This window comes from Phascolarctos cinereus, unplaced genomic scaffold, assembly GCF_003287225.1.
Source record: "Phascolarctos cinereus isolate Bilbo 61053 unplaced genomic scaffold, phaCin_HiC Scaffold_7;HRSCAF=346, whole genome shotgun sequence".
Lineage (NCBI taxonomy): Eukaryota > Metazoa > Chordata > Mammalia > Diprotodontia > Phascolarctidae > Phascolarctos > Phascolarctos cinereus.
The window spans coordinates 181,149,902-181,172,394 of NW_027556180.1; the positions used below are offsets into that span (position 1 = coordinate 181,149,902).

At 36.2% G+C, this 22,493-nt stretch overlaps 1 protein-coding gene across 2 annotated transcripts in view; it reads right to left on the reverse strand.

The window, feature by feature from the left end:
- IL1R1 (interleukin 1 receptor type 1) overlaps nt 1–8,961 on the reverse strand; it is a 73,141-nt gene extending 64,180 nt beyond the window's left edge. For both annotated transcript variants that reach the window (XM_078147379.1, XM_020987877.2), the window contains exon 1: nt 8,627–8,961. The gene's annotated coding sequence lies outside the window, so the exon portion shown is untranslated. The remainder of the gene's footprint in view (nt 1–8,626) is intronic.
- Between the last annotated feature and the right edge of the window lie 13,532 nt (nt 8,962–22,493).

Sequence of the window (22,493 nt, forward strand, 5' to 3'; positions counted from 1 at the left end):
CTATTAGTACAGTTTCTGTAAATTAAACTATACTGCTTATACATTTACATTTGCCTGTGACTACTATTTTTCTATCTTATTTTCTGGGCCATGGATTTGGGGGAGGAGTATAGCCATCTATTCTTTGCCGTTCCAAAACTGACTAATTCAAGGTTGATGATAAGTAACAAATCATAAAATCTAGTGTAGGTTGTAATTTCCCACATTATTGCTATGGGGAAAAAATTAGTCTGCTTATGCTCTCTAATGAGTCATCTCACTAATCCACTTTATGTGGTAATCTAGCAAAATGAATGAGCTCAAATTTTGAATCAAATTCATTTAAAAGGCTCACTAATTGGGAGTTCTCATAATAATAAAAAGTCAAAAACTAAATCACTCTTGGCTTTTATCATGACTAAACATGTAACTATAATAATTTCTATGTAATATGTACACATGTCTATGTAGGCAGTGCTTTGGAGCAGATGAGTGATACTGATCTTCTATATCAGGTTTTTGCTGACAATACATAGCAATAGTTTTCTTTGAAGTTCACCAGCGAAAATCTAGCAATTTTCTGTACCGTAATTGAGTTCATAAGAGATTGCTACTTCTAGGCAATATCAATTCTATTGCACTTTTTATTTTACTGGCAATTTCAGATGTTAAAAGAACGGAAATTATACTTTGAGGGTTGACTTGTGGTTTCACCTACATAGGTATTCCTCTTCACCAATAGACAGAATCAAGGAACTTTAGATTGAAAAGCATCTCAGTGACCATCTAAGCCAATCCATACCTAAATTAAATTCCCACTACAAGACACCTGATAAATTGTCATCCAGCCTCTACTTGAAGACGTGCAATGAAGGGAAACCCTCCTGAAGCAATCCAGTCCATTTTGGATAGTATTATTAGGAAGTTGTCCCTTACGTGAAAGTCAAGCATTAGTCTCTGGAACTTTGGCACAGTGGATAAAGAGCCAGGCTTGGCGTCAGAAACACTCATCTTCCTGAGTTCAAATCTGGCCTCAGATACATACTAGCTAGGTGATGCTGGGCAAGTCACTTACTATTTGCCTAAATCCACTGGAGCAGGAAGTGGTAAACCATTGCATTATCTTTGCCAAGAAAACCCCCAAGGGGGTCACAAAGAGCCAGACGTGACTGAAATGACTGAACAATAAAAGAGGCTTTTTAAGCTTGTGAGGTATTGGTGTGCTATGGCCTAGGGGATCATGAAGATGCAGCCATAACTGAACAACAATAACAACATGAAATGTGTAGATAGGGCTCTTGCCCACAACCTTGACGATCCAGCTGAGATGTATGTGTCCTTATCAAATTTTTTAATGGCCCTATATTTCTGGACTGCCAAGAAAATACATTCTTTCACCTATAGTCTGCTTTACTGTATTCCTAGGCATAGGTTTCTGCTACTAATGATGCAATTAAGGATGAAGTTCTCTAGGATTATGGCTAATGCCATAGCCATCCTGAGTGTAACTCAGTAGCTAGTCTTTGTACTTGTGTGCATGGCCTCCAAATCCCTGCCTGTGATTCTGCACAGAATTTCTGGAAAATAATGAATGCTATCCGAATTTGACTATAGAGGGTTCTCATGAAATAATTAATCACAGAAATCCACAGTACTCTAAGTCCCTAGAGAAACAGTAAGAAAAATGTTAAGAGCACTTTCGCTTTTCTTCTACTTCTTTTCTCTCTTCCTTCTCATCTCCTCTTTTATTTCCTGTCCGCAGTTCCATTATTACTGGGCTCCTTTGCTTTTGCTCTGTGTTGTTAAGCATTGCTTAAAGGATCCCTCAGAACATGTACTGTGTGGACCGTGGCCATAGCTTAGATCCCCTAATGGCCTATGGGTTCAGTGTAGAGGCTTTCTATAGAGAAGGAAATGGCAAACCACTCTAGTATCTTTGCCAAGAAAACCCAAATGGGGTCACAAAGAGCCGGACATGACTGAAATGACTGAACAACGAAAGAGGCTTTTTAAGCTTGTGAGGTATTCGAAGCAGTGAAAAAGCCAGAATTTAAATAATCAAATAATGTTCCTAGTATAGTGTCAAGACTATTTGATAGTGGCTTACATGCTAATTACTGGTGATTAACACTAGGTGTATTTGGGGTTGCTGAAGCTGACCCTTAAGTCCTCTTATAAGTGTTAAACTGCTAAAGGCATGTCTACATTCTTGACCTGTTCATTTAGTTCATTACCACTGTCTTTTCTTCTGCTCAAGTTCCCCTCTTTTCAGGTCCCTTGTGAGAAGGAGTGCAGATTTCTACCTCTCCTCCTTTCTTGCTATTATCAAAGAAGCAGGTAGCTTTTTTTTCCCTAGTTCACTAAGATTTTTCTTGGTAATTGCTGCAGTAGAATAGACAAGAGTTTGAAGTAGTCAACAAAAACAATCTTAAGATCCAGAGCTAGAGGAGACCTTACAGATCAACCAATAAAACCCCCTTATTTTATAGATGAGGAGACTGAATCCTGGACAGGTAAAGTAAGCTACAAATTACACACAAGTAAATGACACAGCTGGACTTGAAGTCCAGATCTCTCTGCTAATACCACACAGTGGAAGGATTACATAGTACTAGTAAGAATTTATAACACAAATTGCATGTGGAGTCTGCCGTATGGGCAGAAATGGATTATTTTCAGTCCTGTCCAACTCTTCACTTAAACTCAGGTCTTCCTGACTACAGGCCACTGAACCACCCGTCTGCCTACAGCTATTGAACTGCTAGCTCCTCTATGAGTTTCACTGAAGATGAATTGATACCCTTTTCCAATTGAATGTAAGTGCTTTGAGGACAAGAGCTATATTTGTGTTTGTCTTTGAATGCCCAGTACCTGGTATGATGCCTTGCACTTGGCATGAACTAAATAAATGATTTTTGAAATGAATTTTTAACATTTGCAGTTGCTTTTTTATTATTTTTGATTAGGCAATGGGGTTAAGTAAGTGTTAAGTAAGCTAGTAAGTGTTACGTGTCTGACACCAGATTTGAACTCAGGTCCTCCTGAATCCAGGGCCAGTGCTCTATCCACTGTACCACCTAGGTGCCCCTGGATTTAAAATTTAAGATCAACGCAATGATTCTGCCGTTCTGCACCAAAGTCCTACTTTAGCACCATATTAATCTTCCAATCACCAACTTCCTCCTCTTTTTTAAAGACTAACCTTAGCCAGGCTGGAACTTGACTGACAGAGAAGCTTCAATCTGCCCCATTTCCAATCTGCTTAGGCAACTAGTGTGTGCCCACACCCCACACCCACCTCTAGGAGGCTCATCATATTGATGTACAACTTCATGTAGACACTTGAGGGGCATGGCCCAATATAGCTCAGAATTACAAATTCAAATACCTTTCTAGCCTCAACCTTCCCAGTAATTGGGATTACAGGCCTTTGCCACAGCTCCCAGGTTACCAAGCATCTATTAAACACCTAGTAAGTATTAGGCAGGGCAACTAGGTGGTATCATGAATAGAGCATCAAGCTTGAAATCAGGAAGACCTGAGTTCAAATCCAACCTTAGGTACTTAATAAGTGTGTGACCCTGGACAAGTCACTTACCCTCTATTTGCTTCAGTTCTTCAACTGTAAAATGGGGACACACTTGAAAAGGAAATATGAAACCACTCCAGTATCTTTGTCAAGAAAACCTCATGGACAAGTCCACGAGGTCACAAAGAGTTGGACACAACTGAAGGACTGAATAGCAAGTGTCAAGAACTTTGCTATGTGTTGGGGATACAAAGACAAAAATGAAATATTCCTTGCCCTCAAAAAGTTTATATTCTGTTGGGAAATACATGTAAAAATAAAAAATAAAGTTAATACAGTGTAATTTGAGGGGGTTACTAGTAGTGGGAAGATCACAAAAAATAGTTTTTGGTAAGGATTAGGTAAAGGAAAGGCTTTATTCAACCTGTGAATGTTTTTAGGTAGCAGAAAATGAACCAATAGACAGAGTGAGCGAAAATGAGAGAGAGAGAGAGAAAGAGAGAGAGAGAGAGACAGAGAGAGAGAGAGAAGAGATGAAGAGAGGAAAAAGTCCAAATCAAAGACAAAGAAACAACAAAACAGAGACAGAGTCAGATGAGAAAGAGAGAAAAGAAGGAGAGAGAAGAGATTGAGAGAAGAAGGAGAAGAAGGAGAAAGTCAGAGACAGAAAGACAGAGAGACAGTAAAATACACAGAGTCAGATAGATGAGGAAGAGAGAGATGGAGAGAGAGAAAAATACAGGATTCATCTTCTGTAGGAGATATAGAGGATGAACATGGTAAGTAGAAAAGCCACCTCTTCATCAGAGAATGGAGTAGGTTGATGTTAAGGGTTTATGAGATGTATAATAGGGAGAAGAGAGACCTTATGGAGAGTGATTTCTATTTTCTAAGTATGAAGCAAGTTTTTTGCTAAAATGACTGGATGAGACAGAATAGAGGCTTGAGGAGAAGGGTGGGGGAGGCTTGTAATAGCCACCACAGAGAATAAATTATAGAGACAATTAAGAAAGCGTAAAATGAATGAGTGGTCCACAGTGCCAAACACTACAGAGAGGTTGAGGATGAGAAATGGGGGGGGGGGGGAGCCACTGGTTTTGATGATTAGGGAGCCATTCATAACATTGGATAAAACTGTTTCAGTATAGTGGTGGGAGACAGCCCTTACCGCTCATCCACCCTTTTCAGTTTATAAATAATGTAACTTTTAATATTCTGTTTACTAAGGTAGTGGAATAACGCATTTTAGAAAATTTTTCACCAAAAATGTTAAATTGTTTTAAGTTTTGATACTTGAAAGGGTAAATTTCAGTTACCTGAAAAATCCACTTATGTGTAATACTTCATTATCTCTGTGATAACAGAAAAGTAATATATTACTATGCTGCTATTAGCATACAGGAGTGGATCCAGCCAAATTGAACTACTTGTTATCTATGCTTTAGATACATTCTAGGCTTTTCTTCTTCTGCACACTTTGCTTCCACAGTTCCTTATTCCTGGAATGCTCCCCCCATTTCTGCCCTATCTCCACCTGTTGACATTCAAGGAAGGAAAGGACTATTTCATTTCTGCTATTGTATCTCCAGCAGATGCAATATCTTGCACATATATTAGTTTCTTCATAAATGTTAGTTGAAATGAATTTATATCCCAACCCTCCTTCAAGACTCAGCTTAAATGCCAGCTCCTCTATGGAGTCACTTTACCAGTTGGAAGTAATCTCTCCCTTATATACTTTTTAAAGTACTTATTATCCTAACTTTGTATGTATAGATATTCTGTTTTCCCTATTATATTGTAAATTGTTTCAGGGGAGGGACCATTTAAAAATCTCTCTTTGTATCTTTCCCATTACCTAGCATGAATATCACAGGTACAAGGGACCAAGAAGTGTTGAATGAATGAAAGAATGAACGAATGAATGAATGAATGAATGAATGAAAAGAAATTCCAGATATAAATTAACAGGACTGCCTAGTTTACATATTATTAATAATTGTCCTTCCCTCCAAATTTTATCAGAGTAAAGCTAAGCCAAAAGAAAGTCAGTGCCAGGCACAGTGAAAATAAATGAGTGGTATATATGAGCTTGTGTTATGTAACTATTCTTCATTCCTATGGTAAGTAGGGGTCAGATTAGATAGATTTAGTTACGTAATTGAATTCATGTCTCCAACAAACTTAGAAAGCCAAATACAAATTCTTTTTGGATTATCCATTATTTGACTATTATTTGCACCATTTCTTTCCCAAATTTCCTTGTCTACTTTCACTGACAATGTTGACTGAGAATAATTGCTTTTAGCAGCTTACTTATAATTGTAGAATCTTAGAATTATAAAGGGTTACAATGGTCTTATGGTACAGCCTGATGGTACAGGGATCCACATGTCCAACACATCTGATGGAGTCCACTCGAATTCAACCGTTTTATGGTGGTTGGGTTTTTTCCCCAAAATTACTTTATTTATGCTCTGTCTTGGTTCTTCTGTGTGTCAGACTTCTTTTTTTTTTGTCTTTTGCTGAATCACCACCCACGTCATGCCATCTAACTGTGGGTATCCCCCAAGGTTTCACCCTGGCCCTTCTTCTTTCTTTATACTCTCTCACTTGGTGACCTCATCAGCTTCCATTGTCTTAATTATCTTCTCTATGCAGATAACTCTCAGATCTGTATAACCAGCTCTATTCTCTCTCCTGAGCTCCAGTCCTATATCACGAACTGCCTACCAGACATTTTGTTACATAGATATCTCAAACTCAACATGTGCAAAATAGCAAATATTTATATAGCACCTTAAGATTTGCAAAGCACTTTACATGTTATCTCATTTCATCCTCAAAACAATGCTGTGAGGTAGGTGCTTTATTCTCTCCATTTTACAGGAGAGGAAACTGAGTCTGACAAGTTCAAGGGATTTGTGCAGGGTCACAAAGCTAGTAAGAATCTGAGGCAGGATTTGAACTAAGGCCTTCCTGACTTTGATTCCAGCATTAGATTTAGTTCATAGCTAGCTACCTCACAACAAAACTCATTATTCCTCTCTACCTAGCCCCCAAAATGCTTGATCAAGGACACCACCATCTTTCCAGTCTCCTGGGTTCACAAGCTCATTATCATCCTTGATTTATCACTTTTTCATACCCCACAAATCCAATCTATTGCCAAATCTTGTCATGACATCTTTCATACCCTACCTTTTCTCTCTCTTCACATAGCTACCACCCTAATTCAGAGATTTTTTTTTACCTAGACTTTGCAATAGTACCTTGATTTGGGCCTTCCTGCCTCAAGTCCCTTCTGTCATCCTCCATATAGCTGCCATAGTGATTTTCTACAGTGCAGGTCTGACCATGTCACTCACCTACTTGAGAAATTCCAATGGCCTCTACTGCCTATAGCATTAAGTATAAACTCTTCCTTTTGGCATTTAAAGCCCTTCACAATCTGACTCCAATCTATCTGTCCAGCTACATTTTACTGTTCTTTCCTCTCACTCCACAGTTCAGCTAAACTGGCCCCCTTTACTGTGCCTCATCCACAACACTTCTACCTCCATGCCTAGAATACCCACCTTTCTTACCTCTACCTCTTCCTCTTCAAATCTCTGTTTCATTGAAAGGAATGGAAGAGCTTTTATTAAACTTTACTATGTGCAAAGTACTATACTAAGCATGAGGATTGAGACAGAAAAGTAAGACAATCCATAATCTCAAAGAGCTAATATTTTGATTGAGAGAGACAACACATAAAGGACAGCTCAGTTCATGGCAGATGGAAAGGCCAGGTGATAGTTGAGTTCTAGCAGGGAAATCGGTAAGACTTCAAGGACTTTGGGAAGTAATGGAAAGCATGAGGACAAACCCATGGAGTCTAAGAAGTCACCATGAAATTCCTGTGAAAGTAAGACTATAGTTTACTCACAAGTTGTCAATCTCTATCATAGGGGGAGTTTATATACTGGTAATTTCCTAGAAGTTACAGTCATAAATATACATATATATATATATACACACAGACATATACATACACATACATACATATATATGTGTATATATATATATATATACACACATATATATACACATACATATATATGTGTGTATATATATACACACACACATACATACACCACATATATATACACATATATATATACATAGATATATAAATTTAGTGTCCATATCTACATAATTCTATATCAATATAGATATACAACTTAGAAAAGTCTTAGTGTAATTTTAAGCTTTACTAGCTTAAAATTTCACTTAGCTTAAAAGTGCACTCATTAACTACACTAAGACTTTTTGTTGTTCAGTCATTTTTCAGTTGTGTCTGACATTTTGTGACCCCATTTGGGGGTTTTCTTGGCAAAGTTACTGGAATGGTTTGCCATTTCTTTCTCCAGCTCATTTTACAGATGAGGAAACTGAGACAAACAGGGTTAAGTGACTTGCTCAGGGTTATATAGTAGTGTTGAGGCCAGATTTGAGCTCATAAAGATAAGTCTGCCTGATTCCAGGTAGACAAAAAGATAGACGAAGAAAGAGAGAGGGCTAGTGATGGCATCACTACCACAACTGAGACAATCTGTTTCTTGCATAATTTATAATACTATTTTGCATATTACCTGATGCATGAATAGATATCAACAGGTATAGTGGAAAGAACACTGGTTCTATAGCTAGAGGACTTGAATTCAAATTCTGCCTGTGACTCAGTCCCTTTTTGACCTTGGGCAAATCATTTAGCTTCCCTGGACCTCAGTTTCCTCAACTGTATAAAGGAAGAGGGGCAGAGAGATTTCTGAGGTCTCTTCCACACCTAAATCTATGGTCCTTTTATCCTCATACATCTTTCTCTGAATATGACACAAACATATACATATAGATTTGAATTTTCCCTTTAGTTCCTCATTCATAAAGACGAACAACCTCAAACTAACTAACCCTAGAAGCCAGTTTCCATGGAATGACTTTCAGGGCTCTCTTTTTGATAGGCATCTTGCAAACATCTGTCTAAGTAGAACTTATTGAAAAAATAGGTAAAATAAAGTCATGAGAAAGAGAAAAAAATTTCACCCAAAATCTTGCATGTACAAAGAGTTATCTTACCCTACTTTCCTTGATCACTGTAGAATTAGGAGCTCTTCAGACTTATCCCAGCTTTTCAATCTGGAAGACAGCCCTCTTGGATTTCCTCAGAATGAAAACTGTTGACTTGAAGCTGATGTCGAAAGACAAGGCATATAGCAAAGATCAAAAGAGGAGAACTGGTACAACTTTGGTTACTGTTGCAAGTGATTTTTTTCTAAAAATCTTTCTATTTGGTTCTAAAGCCTAAAAGGATATTATTAACTTATTAAACAACCTCTTTCTTGTCAAATGGTCCAGAGGCTGCTTCAAGGCTGAAATTAAGGAGAAAGTGGTCTTTTGCTAGTACCCTTATAGTTACTCAGAGCCTGTTCAGACTTGAATCCCTCAGGAATGACATATTTTGGGAAATACGAACAGGAAACTCAGAACCAGGCATAAAGCCAGAACCATGAAGAAATGTGCCAAAGACTTGTGAAACTTAAGCGTATCTTAGCACACATTAAACTCTGGAATTAAATAAAGATGTACTTCTTTCTAAATTCAAAAATGGCCTTCATGCTCATCTTGGCAAACACTTGTTAATTTACACATAATTAGTCCTGCTTCTTAAGACATCAGAAGAAACATTAGTTTATAACTTCCTAAGGGCAGTACCAAAGATGACTTCTTTTTCCTATGTATCATTTCCAATCACTCTTGTATAATGCTCTGCACACACAAGGTTCTCTGAGCTAAGTTGCCTGAGTCAGTGGTGTCAAATTCAAATAGAAACTGGGGCCTCTAAACCACACATAAGGATCTCTGTGGGCCACATATTAACTTAGAAAACCACATATTAACATTATCTATGTTCTATTATGTTATTTTGTTAAATATTTTCTAATTACATTTTAATCTAGTGTAGATTGCACTCTGGAGTGTTGTGGGCTTCGTGTCCTATATTTGACACCTCTGGCCTAAATGATAGCAGAGGAGTCAAACAGGGGCCTACTCCCAAGTTTGGTCTGAACCAGATTAAAATGTAATTGGAAAATATTTTAAAAATATTAAAAATATAATACAAATAGATAATGTTAACACATGGTTTTTCTAAGTCAATATGCAATCCACTGTGATCCTTGTGCTTATTTCAATGGCCTCATTTCTTACGAGTTTGACACCATCAATGTACAGAGCTTTTTCATATTGCCTCTTATTCCTTTAAAAAATGTTTCACTAAAAGACTAACAATTAATGTATTGACATATTGCAACCAACTAAACTTGCTTCATAATGAGCTATATTTAAATTAATTTTAATGTATAAAATGCCCTAACAATTTTAAATTACTCCCTCTAATTCTTCATCAAAACTCTTTTGTCCATTATTCTATATTCACTTTTCCTCTTTGGTGGTCATAGTTAATTCTTCTTGGTTCTTTTTTTCCCCTACATTACATGCAGATGATAAATTCACATTATTACATGCACATCTTCTGAGATTATGTTGTATAACTTCTATCTATTAGTCTTAATTGCTTCATAGTATTGTATCAATAGACTACCATTTATTTTCCTATTGTTAGTACATTTAGGTGATTTCCAATTTTTTGGTGATTTTTTTATGATGCTCCTGTGAAAATCTTTGTATAGATAGCTTTAATATGCTTATATGTGTGTTATGTATGTATGTGTGTATGTATGTACGTATGTATGTATTTCTAGCTATACTAGCGTACTATTGGCAGAGCTACATATTAGTCCAGTCATTCTGGAAAGCAACTTGGAACTATGCCACCAAAACTTACTAAATTGTATGTATCGTTTACCACAGATATATCACTACTAAACCTATACCCCCAAAGGAGCAAAGAAAAATATATGCAAAAATATTTGGAGCAGCTGTAATCATACTTGCTAAACAAATTGTGGTACATGAATGCAATGAAAGAGTATTTTGCTAAATTATGAAATGAATAATTTCAAAGGGAACTGGGAAGATTTCTTTAAAACACAATACAGAATGAAATAAGCAGAATTAGGAGAACAATTTATATAATGACAACAACATTATAGAGGAAAACAACTAGGAAAGTAATAAACCCTGAGTGCAGAAGACTGAAGAAGAAATACCTCAGCCTACCTTCTGCCAGACAGGCGATGGACTAACAGGATGAGACATACATTTTTGGACATGAGCAAAAGAAGAAAGTATTTTTTTCTGTACTAAGCATATTTATTATTGAAGGCTTTTTCTTTTTTTTTTAATTATTCATTTGGTTAAACAAAATTTTCAAATAATAATGCTTTTACGGCATATCCCCAATAATGAAATTCTGAGACCAAAGGGCATAATTATTTTGTAACTCTATTTGTTACTTTCCAAATCACTTTCCAAAAAGATCTAAATTTGCAATTCCACCAGCAAAGCATGAGTGTAACTCTTCTTCAACAATTAAAATAGCTTTGTTTCATCTTATTTTTACCCATTTGATCCTAGTCCTTTTTAAAGACTGTAAAAATTTATCTTAAATCAGTAAGGATGTTGCAAAATCTCAGATATTAACCATTTCATTTTGATGCTTTAGGATCCTCTGGGGCCATCTATATACAACCAATGAGAGAAATTGTTTTGCTTAACTATGCATATGTGGTACAAGCAATGTCTTATTCTTTTCTCTTTTTTTTTTTTTACCAATGGAGTGGGAAACTGGAGGGAGAGAAATACATTTCTGTTCATTAAAAAAAACTTTTAAAATACAAAGGTTGGGGGTGAAGTAGTGCTATAGGTATATAACCATTGCATACACTTTCAGATGAGGTCACTATATTGTTAGTTTTGCTTAATTGTTTTACTTTGTTGCAGGAGAGCTCTCACAGAATCAGAACCATCTGGAAACATTTCTAATGGAAAAATAAAACAAATCAATAAAACTTTTTTAAAAATATGAAATAAAAACATAGGGATACTGTGATAGAGCATTAAACTCAATCTAGTTTTGTCTCTACCATAGATTAACTATGTGGCTGGGTCTCTTAACATTCTCTGGATTTTGTTTTCCTCACCTAATAATAAGAGCTGAACTCCACAGATCACTTTACAATTTATAAAATGCCTAATGTATATTATCTTATTTGATCTTCTCAACCACATTGTGAGATAGGAATGGAGTATTACTATGCTCATTTTAATTCCCTAGCTCTCATTTGGCAGTAAACAATCACTGCTTGTTCGTTGGGGTTTGAGATCCATTTTTGCCTGACATTCTGATGCCTTGGCAATATCTAAACATAGCTTCATCTGATCTTTTGTTTATAGGATCCTCAGTGTCTGGAGGATATAGGATCTGAATGGCTAGACACTTAGCAGATAGGTACTCAAAAAGAACACTGGAAGAAGACAAGAGAGAGGAGAGAAAGTGAGGGGAGAAGAAAATATAGCTGACACATGGAATCTCTAGTAGGGGTGAGGGGGAGTTGGGGGACTCTGAGATCTCTCCTCCTCTCCTGTCAAGGTCAGGTGCTGAGTACTGATGCAACAATATTGAGGAGATTTACTCAAACTTGATCATGACTAGCTTGCAGACTCAATGCAATCCATGCTCTTCTTAGATTTGCATATTATAGAAGAGTGCCAGTTAAATTCCTGTAACATACAGCAGCAGTCTCCCAATCCTGCAAAGTAGTCCTGAAGTAGTTTATCCCCATCTAGGCATTTATGTAATTTGGGTTCAATTATGTTTATTAGTATAATCTGGCCTTGTGTTGGCATGCCCAGTTTGGGTAACATAGAGGTACCGTAGAGGAGCCATTGGAGCAAATCCATGATTGCCCACCATGGAGGCCTCTGAATCCCCTACCAAGAACTGGTGAGGCCAAGACAGTCACTTCTCATTTTCTGTGACTCTCTTTTCTGTTATGCCCATTTCAGCCACTCATTTGCTTTTTCCAGAGGGTGAAAGTCACAATTCATCCACAGTATGGGTACAACGAACTCAACCAGTAAAAGAGAAAAGACTTCTCATCCTTTGCTTCCTTTTATCCCAGCTCCAAGAAGTAGGCTTAGTGGGTATTTGTTTCTTTTCTTTATTGTTTGTCCTCACTTTCAGGTGATGGAGATGATCCCCATGGGACCTGGGAGTTTGAGTCAGGATTGCAAGAAGTACAGCCAGCCAGCCTGATGCAGAAGTCCCGAGAAGCCATGGGTTTAAGGCTTGGACCTGGGACTGTGCTCTACGTGATCTGAGCTAAACTATGAATCTAGTCCCCTTCCCCCACCTAGAGACTGAAGAGGCACAAGGGGGTGGGGACAGGAAGATTATACCTTCCATGACAAAGCGTATTTGTATATTTATGATTTTACCTTCAGAAGTTAATATTTCTGCGTAAAAGATAATTTGGCTGTCAGTGGCTAAATGGAATTGGGATACAGGGAACTATCCTACCATAACTGAGGGAACACCACCAATAGGAGCTAGAGCGATTTGCAGAGAGCCTAGATACCCCCTGGTCCTCTTAATGGCACTGTAGAATCTAGAGAGGAAAATGAAAATTTAACTTACTGGGCTTTCAGGAGGTAGAGGTCATTAAGTGAATATATCAATATATTTGTCAGATTCATCATTCCTTCAATGTGGACAAAACTTCCAGGCCAAATAAAAGTAAAAATTTAAAAACCACAAAAATTTTGGATATGAGTATGCATGTATGCATGCACACACATACATATATATAAAATGTTTCAAATTTTGATGAAGATGCCCGGATCTCACAGGCTCACATAGACTTCTAACAATAGGTTTGCTATAACTTTGAATGAAAAAGTGAATTTCATCAGTAAAATTACCTTTTTTCCAGTCTTTGCATCTTGTTGCCCATAGCAAACATTTTGGTTTTTCTTCATACCAACAATTAGCAGTTGTTTTTGTTTGGTATGTTTTACTGCTTTTACTCTTTTTCAATTTAAAGAAGCCTAACCCCCAAGATGCTAAAGGAAACATTTGTATATTTGTTTTTGCAGATTTACACATCTTTAGAGCAAATTTCCTTTTGTAAAAGCTAATGGACTGAACAACAATAGATATTAAGTGATTAAACAGAACTGGGAAACTAATAACTGACCTAGACAAATAAAGACATAGCTACTGGGGGTTTAAGAACCTAGTAGTAGGGAGAATAGGTACCCCCACCTCCCCAGAATCACCTCCAAATTCCTGAAGGGCACATGTAGCAGTCTGGTTCCTGAAGACGGAACCAGAGGACTCTGGTGACACTGGGCCAGATCCCGCAGTGAATCTTACATGGGAATGTGCAAAACCTTTGGATTTTCACGCTGAGACACTCTGAGTGTCTACTGGAGTGTTGGAGGTGTCCTTGAGATCAAGCAGGACCAAGAATTGCTAATCAAATTTTGTTAGCACTTTGTTGAGCATCCCAAATTACAATTATTAATTACAAGATACTGTGTAGAAACTGTTCTGATATATAATTTTTGTTACTCAATTTATATAAATTTATATTGCTTATAAAAAATAAAGTAGCTTACGCCACACTGTAGGCAAATCTATATTAATTCTAGTTGCCAGGACTTTTCTTATTTTTTTGCTTTGATGCAACCGATCCTATTTTACTACGGGGTTTAATAAGCCTTGAAATACTTGTATCCCCCCACACCAATAGCTGCCATCTCTAATAGTCATTGAAGAGTGCTCTTTAACAACTATAACTTTTGCACATTTCTTGGGGGTGGGGGAGGGTGAGGGAAAGAGGTAATATTCATTCATTAAAACACAGAATTAAAAAACATAAGAGAACAATGAAGTACAGAAATTAACTGATGGAGAACTAACTAAAAATGGAGAAAACAGACCAGTCAGGTTTCATCTGATCAAGATCAGCCACTCCAAGACAACCCAGAACACTAGTTGTAGAAGCATAGATAGACATGTGCCAATTGCTATCGCAAAATGAAACCATGTAAAAATTATTGCTGTCCCAAGTAATTTGTACAACAGTAAACCCTCCCCTTCCCCTAATGTTGTTGTGAGAATCAAATGGGATAATGCATAAAGAATGTTTTGCAAACTTTAGAGTATCATATAAATGCCAGCTCTTAAGAGGAGCAAAGGAGGGGCAGAAACAAAATTGTTGAGAAAAAGCAAGGAGTCACCTGAGCTCTCCTAAATTCCCCTCCAAACAACTTTAAATAATGTTTCAAAACAAATTCTGGATCAGCAGAACCAACAAAAGGATATAAGGAAACAATTTTTCCAACCCAGGACAACTTAGAAGTTTTGCAGGAAAGGTATGTTACACCAGGGTCAGAGTAGAGCACAGTCCAGTAAATGCTGCACCAGTGTAAGCCAAGCCCCAGCAAATCAGCAGTGGGCTTTGGGGGTGACTGAATCAACAGTGTCTGTGGCTTCTGGAAATCTCAGCTCACAGATGGTAAAGGGGTTGGATAACAGGTCAGAAAAAGAGTATGGGGAAAAAAGATTACAGGAGTTTCTTTACAGGCACTGGGTGTAGAACTCTATTGTATTGCCCATACCCAGATTCAGGTCATAGGCCTGAGTCACTGTTCCAGGGTGAGGAGGAGCACTAGAACACCAGAGTTTGCAGCAACAAGAGAGTGGCAGCCCTGATCACAGTTCCAGGGTCAAAAACAGTGCTTGTGGTCACTCACAGACCAGAACCCAGGCCAGGAAAGTAGTAAACACATGTACTTACAGACCTCTAGAACTAGCTCTGAAAGCAGCAGCACAAAAAACTTAAAGCTTGGGACAGTGCCTCCTCCAACTCAGGAGCAAAGCCCAACTTTAATGTAAAGCAAAAGTGAAGAAATAGGCTGGAAAAATAAGCAAACAACCAAAAAAGAACCAAACCATAGAAATTTACTGTGGCAACAGGGAAGATCAAAACACAAACTCAGAAGACAAACAAGTCAAAACTACTATATCCAAAGCCTCAAAGGAAAATATGAATTGGTCTTAGGACCAAAAAGAATTCCTGAAAGAGCTCAAAAAGGATTTTAAAAATCCAATAAAAGAAGTACAGGAAAAATTGGCAAAAGAAATGAAAGTGACACAAGAAACTCATGGGAAAAAAGAGTCAATAGCTTGGAAAAGAAGGCACCAAAAAAAAAAAATACTGAAGAAAATAACATCAGAAAAAATAGAATAGCCCAAGTAGTAAAAGAGGCATAAAATCCATAGAAGAGAAGTTCCTTAAAAAGCAGAATTGCCCAAATGAAAAAGGATATACAAAAATTCACTGAGGAAAAGAAAAGAACTTCTTAAAAAGTAAAATCAGCTAAATTAAGCAGGAGGGGAGGGGAAGTACAAAAGTTCACTGGAGAAAAAATTCCTTCAAAATTAGAATTGAGCAAGTGGAAGCTAGTGACTCCATAAGACACTAAGAAACAATTAAACAAGATCAAAACAATGAAAAAATAGAAGAAAATGCAAAATGTCTCATTGGAAAAACAATTAACCTGGAAAATAGATCAAAGAAAATAGAGATAAAAAGAAAAGAGCCTAAACATCAAATTTCAAGAAATTATCAAGGATAACTGTCCTAATATTCTAAAACCAGAGGGTAACAGAAATTAAATGAATGTATCTATCATCTGCTGAAACAGATCCCAAAATGAAAACTCTCAGGAATATTATGGTCAAATTCCAGAGCTCCTAGGACAAAGAGAAAATACCACATGCATCCAGAAAGAAACCATTCAAATATCATGGAACCACAGTCAGGATAACACAAGATTTACCAGTTTCTACATTAAAGGATTAGAGGACTTGGAATATGATATTCTGGAGGGCAAAGGAGCTAGGATTACAACCAAGAATAACCTACCCAGCAAAACTAAGTATAATCCTTCAGAGGGAAAAATAGATATTCAATGAAATAGAGGACCTTCAAACATCCCTTATGAAAAGATCAGAGCTGAATAGAAAATTTGATGTTCAAATCAAGACTCAAGATAAGCGAAAAAGATAAATAGGAAAGAGAAAACATAAGGGATTCAATAAGGTTAAACTGTTTACATTCCTACTTGGGAGATGATACTTGTAGCTCCTAAAAACTTTTTTTTGGCAGATTTTAGCTTATATTCTTTTTTTCTTTAGCATTTAATAGAATTTTTTCCAATTACACATAAACATAGTTTTCAACATTCAGTTTTGTAAGATTTTGAGTTCCAAATTTGTCTCCTTCCTTCCCTTCCCTCCCTCATCCCCAAGACAGAAAGCAATCTGATATAGGTTGTACAAGTAGAATCATGTTAAACATATTTCCACATTAGTCATGTTGCGAAAGAAGAATCAGAACAAAAAGGAAAAACTGTGAGAAAGAAAAAAGCAAAAAACAAAAAGAAAAGTTAAAATAGTATTCTTCAATCTACATTCAGACTCCATAGTTCTTTCTCTGAATGTAGTTAACATTTTCCATGACGAGTCTTTTGGAATTGTCTTGGATATTGCTGAGAAGAGCTAAGGCTATCATAGCTGATCATCATACATTGTTGTGCAACTGTGTATAATGTTCTCCTAGTTCTACTCACTTCATTAAGCATCAGTTCATGCAAGTCTTTCCAGGTGTTTCTGAAAACCACTTCCTTATCATTTCTTATAGAACAATAGTATTCTGTCATGCTTATATACCAGAACTTGTTCAGCCATTCCCCAGTTGATGGGCATTCCCTCAATTTCTAATTCTTGGCCACCACAAAAAGAGGCTGCTACAAATATTTTTGTACATGTGGGTTGTTTTCCCTTTTTCATGATGTTTTTGGGATAAAGACCTAGTAGTGGTATTGCCGGATTAAAGGTCATGCACAAGGGGAAGCTAGGAGGACCTGAATTCAAATCCCACCTCAGACACTTGACACTTACTAGCTGTGTGACTCTGGGCAAGTCGCTTAACCCCATTGCCTAACAAAAACAAACAAAAATTAAATAAATAATAAAGGGTATGCACAGTTTGCTTGTCCTTTTGGCATAGTTCCAAACTGCTCTCCAGGATGATTGGATCAGTTCACAACTCCACCAACAATGCATTAGTGTTCAAATTTTCCCATGTCCTTTCCAACATTTGTAATTTTCCTTTTCTGTCATATTAGCCAATCTGATAGGTGTGAAGCGGTACCTCAGAGTCGTTTTAATTTGTATTTCTCTAATCAATAGTGATTTAGGGCATTTTTCATATGAATATAGATAGCTTTAATTTCTTCATCTGAAAACTGTCTGTTCATATTCCATGACCATTTATCAGTTGGAAAATGACCTGTATTCTTACAAATTTGATTTAGTTCTCTATATGTTTTAGAAATGAAGCCTTTATCAAAAACACTGGCTGTAAAAACTGCTTCTCATCTTTCTGCTTTCCTTCTAATCTTGGTTGCATTGGTTTTGTTTCTTCTAAATCTTTTTAATTTAAGGTAATAAAGAATATCTATTTTGCATTTCATAATGTTCTCTACCTCTTGTTTAGTCATAAACTCTTCCTTTCTCCATAGATCTCACAGGTAAACTATTCCTTGCTCTTCTAATTTGCTTATGGTATCTATCATCTTTTATGTCTAAATCATGTACCCATTTTAACTTTATCTTGGTATAGGATGTGAAATGTTGGTCTATGCCTAGTTTTTGCCATAATATTTTCTAGTTCTCCCTGCAGTTTTTGTCAAACAGTGAGTTCTTATTTCAGAAACTGGTGTCTTTGGGTTTATCAAACACTAGGTTACTATGGTCATTGACTACTGTGTCTTGTGTACCAAATCTATTCCACTGATCCACCACTCTATTTCTTAGCCAGTACCAGGTAGTTTTGATGATCACCACTATATAATATAGTTTAAGATCTGGTATTGGTAGGTAACCTTCCTTTGTATTTTTTTCATTAATTCTTTTGATATTCTTGACTTTTTGTTCTTCCAGATGAATTTTGTTGTTATTTTTTCTAGCTCTATGTAATAATTTTTGGCAGCTTGATTGGTATGGCACTGAATAAGTAAATTAATTTAGGCAGAATTGTCATTTTTATTATGTTAGCTTGGTCTACCCATGAGCAATTGATATTTTTCCGATTGTTTAGATCTGAGTTATTTGTGTGAAAAGTGTTTTGTAATTGTATTCATATAGTTCTTGAGTTTGTCTTGGCAGGTAGACTCCCAAATATTTTATATTGTCTACAATCATTTTAAATGGAATTTCTCTTGCTATTGGACTTTGTTGATAACATATAAAAATGCTGATGCTTTATGTGGGTTTATTTTATATCTTGCAATGATGTTAAAGTTGTTAATTGTTTCAAGTAGTTTTTTAGTTGATTCTCTAGGATTCTTTAAGTATACCATCATATCATCTGCAGAGAGTGATAGTTTTGTTTCTTCATTGCCTATTCTGATTCCTTCAATTTCTTTTTCTTCCTTATTGCTAAAGTAACATTTCTAGTACAATATTGAATAAGTTGTGATAATGGGCATCCTTGTTTCACTCCTGATCTTATTGGAAAAGCTTCTAGCTTAACCCCATTACATACAATGCTTGCTGATGGTTTTAGCTAGATATTGCTTATCATTTTTAGAAAAACTTCATTTATTCCTATGCTCTCTAGTGTTTTTAATAGGAATGGGTGTTGTATTTTGTCAAAAGCTTTTTCTGCATCTATTGAGATAATCATATGATTTCTATTAGTTTTATTAACATAGTCAATTATGTTGATAGCTTTCCTAATACTGAACCAGCCCTGCACTCCTGGTATAAATCCCACCTGGTCATAGTGTATTATCCTCATGATAAATTGCTATAAATACTTTATCTTAAAAATTTGCAACAATATTCATTAGGGAAATTGGTCTCTAATCTTCTTTCTCTTTTTTGGTTCTTTCTGGTTTAGATATCAGTACCACATTTGTGTCACAAAAGATATTTGGTAGGACTCCTTCTTTGCCTACTTTTACAAATAGTTTATATAATATTGGAATTAACTGCTTTTTAAGTGTTTGATAGAGTTAACTTGTAAATCCATCTGGCCCTGGAGATTTTTTCTTATTGAGTTCATTGATGGTTTGTTTAATTTCTTTTTTCTAAAACGGGATGATTTAAGTATTTTATTTCCTCTTATGTGAATCTGGGCAATTTATGTTTTTTAAACATTTGTCCATTTCACTTAGACTGTCAGATTTATTGGCATACAGTTCTTATTGGCATACAGTTGGCAAAATAGTTCTTGATTATTGTTTTAATTTCCTTTTCATTGGTGGTTAATTCATCCTTTTCACTTTTGATGCTGGTGATTTGGGTTTTCTCCTTTTTTAATCAAATTAAACAAAGATTTATCTATTTTATTGGTTTTTTCATAAAATAGCTTTTAGTTTTATTTATTAATTCAACAGTGTTCTTAACTTTCAATTTCATTAATCTCTCCTTTGATTTTCAGAATTTCTAAGTTGGCATTTAATGGGGGATTTTTAATACATTCTTTTTATAGGTTTTTTGCATGTCCAAATCTTTGATCTCCTCTTTCTCCATTTTATTCATGTAAGCATTTAGACATATAAAATATCCCCTAAGAACTGCATTGGCTGCATGCCATAAGTTTTGGTATGTTATCTTATTATTGTCATTCTCTTTGATGAAATGATTGACTAGTTTCTATGATTTGTTGTTTGATCCACTCATTCTTTAGGATTCAGTTATTTAATTTCCAAGTAGTTTTTAGCCTATCTTTCCATGGCCCTTTAATTCATGTAATTTTTATTGCATCATGATCTGAAAAGGCTGCATTTAATATTTCTGCCTTTCTGCATTTGATTGTGAGGTTTATTCACCCCCCCAACTTCTTTCTTGTTTATTTTGTGGTTAGATTTATGTAGTTCTGAGAGAGAGAGAGAGAGAGAGAGAGAGAGAGAGAGAGAGAGAGAGAGAGAGAGGTTGAGGTCCTTCATTAGTATAGTTTTGCTGTCTATTTCTTCCTTTAACTCACTTAACTTCTCCTCTAAGAATTTGGATGCTATACCACTTGGTGCATATATTTCATTGTCTATGGTACCTTTTCCTATTTTTTTCACTTCAGCTGAAGCATAATATATTCTGCTCCATCCTTTTACCTTTACTCTGTGTGTATCTCTCTGATTCAAATGTGTTTCTTGTAAGTAATATATTGTAGGATTCTGGTGTTTAATCCACGCTCCTATCCACTTCCATTTTATGGGAGAGTTCATCCCATTCACATTCACAGTTATGATTACTAACTGCATATTTTCCTCCATCCTATTTTCCCCCCATTTATACTTTTCTCTCTCCTTTCACCCCATCCCTCCTCACCAGTGTTTTGCTTCTGACCACCACCTCCTTCAATCTGCTCTCCCTTCTATCAGCCACCCTCTTCCCTTTTCTTTCCCTTTTCCCCTCTTACTTCCCTATGGGATAAGACAAATTTCTATACCTGAGTGTGTTATTCCCTCTTTGAGCCAAATTGGATGACAGTAAGGTTCAAACAATGTTCACCCCCTGCCTTCTTTCCCTCTTCTGTAATAGGTCTTTTGCATGTCTTCATGTGATGTAATTTATCCTATTCTACTCCTCCTTTCCTCTTCTCCCAGTACAATCCTTTTTTCACCCTTTAATTTTTTATATCATCACATCAAAGTCAACTTATATCTACACCCTTTGTCTATGTATGCTCCTTCCAACTGCCCTAATGGAGATAGAGTTCTCAAGAGTTAAAAGTATCATCTTCCCATGTAGGGATGTAAACAGTTTAATCTTACTGAATAACATGTTGGTTTTTACTTTCCTGTTTACCTTCTTATGCTTCTCTTGAGCCTTGTATATGAAGATCAAATTTTCTATTTAGTTGTGGCTATTCATCAGGAAAGCATTGAATATCCATCTTTTCCCCTGAAAGATTATGCTCAGTTGTGCTGGGCAGTTGATTCTTGGTTGTAATTCAAGTTTGTTTGCCTTCCAGAATGTGATTTTCTAAGTCCTCTGATCCTTTAATATAGTAGTTGCTAAGTCCTATGTAATCCTGACTGTGGCTCCTTGAAATTTGAATTGGTTCTTTCTGGTTGTGGGTAATATTCTCTCCTTGACCTGATAATTCTGGAATTTGTCTATAATATTCCTTGGAGTTTTCATTTTGGGATCTCATTCAGGAGGTGATCGGTGGATTCTTTTAACTTCTATTTTACTTTCTGGTTTTAGGATATTGGGGCAGTTTTCCTTGGTAATTCCTTGAAAGATGCTGTTCAGGCTCTTTTTTTGATCATGGCTTTCAAGTAGTCTAATAATTCTTAAATTATCTCCCCTGTATTTATTTACCATGTCAGTTGTTTTTCCAATGAGGTATTTTACATTTTCTTCTATTTTTTCATTCCTTTGATTTTGTTTGACTAATTCTTGATGTCTCATAGAGTCATTAGCTTCCACTTGCTCAACTCTAATTTTTAAGGAATTATTTTCTTCAGTTAGTTTTTGTACTTCCCTTTCCATTTGGCCAATTCTACTTTTAAAGGAGTTGCTTTCTTCAGTGGATTTTTTTTTCATTTGACCAATTCTGTTTTTTAAGGAGTTATGTTCTTCAGTCAATTTTGCACTTCCTCTTCCAGGCTGTTGACTCCTTTTTCATAATTTCTCTTGTATAACTCATTTCTTTTCCCAATTTTTCTTCTACCTCTCTAACTTGATTTTTAAGATCCTTTTTGAGCTCTTCTAGAAGGACTTTTTGGGCTTGAGGCCAATTCATATTCTGCTTGAGGATTCACATATAGGCATTTTGACATTGTTGTTCTCTTCTGAGTTATTATTTTGATCTTCCCTCTCACCATAGTAGCTTTCTATGGTCAAGGATCTTTTCTGTTTCTTACTCATTTTTCAAGCTATTTTGTGACTTTTAAA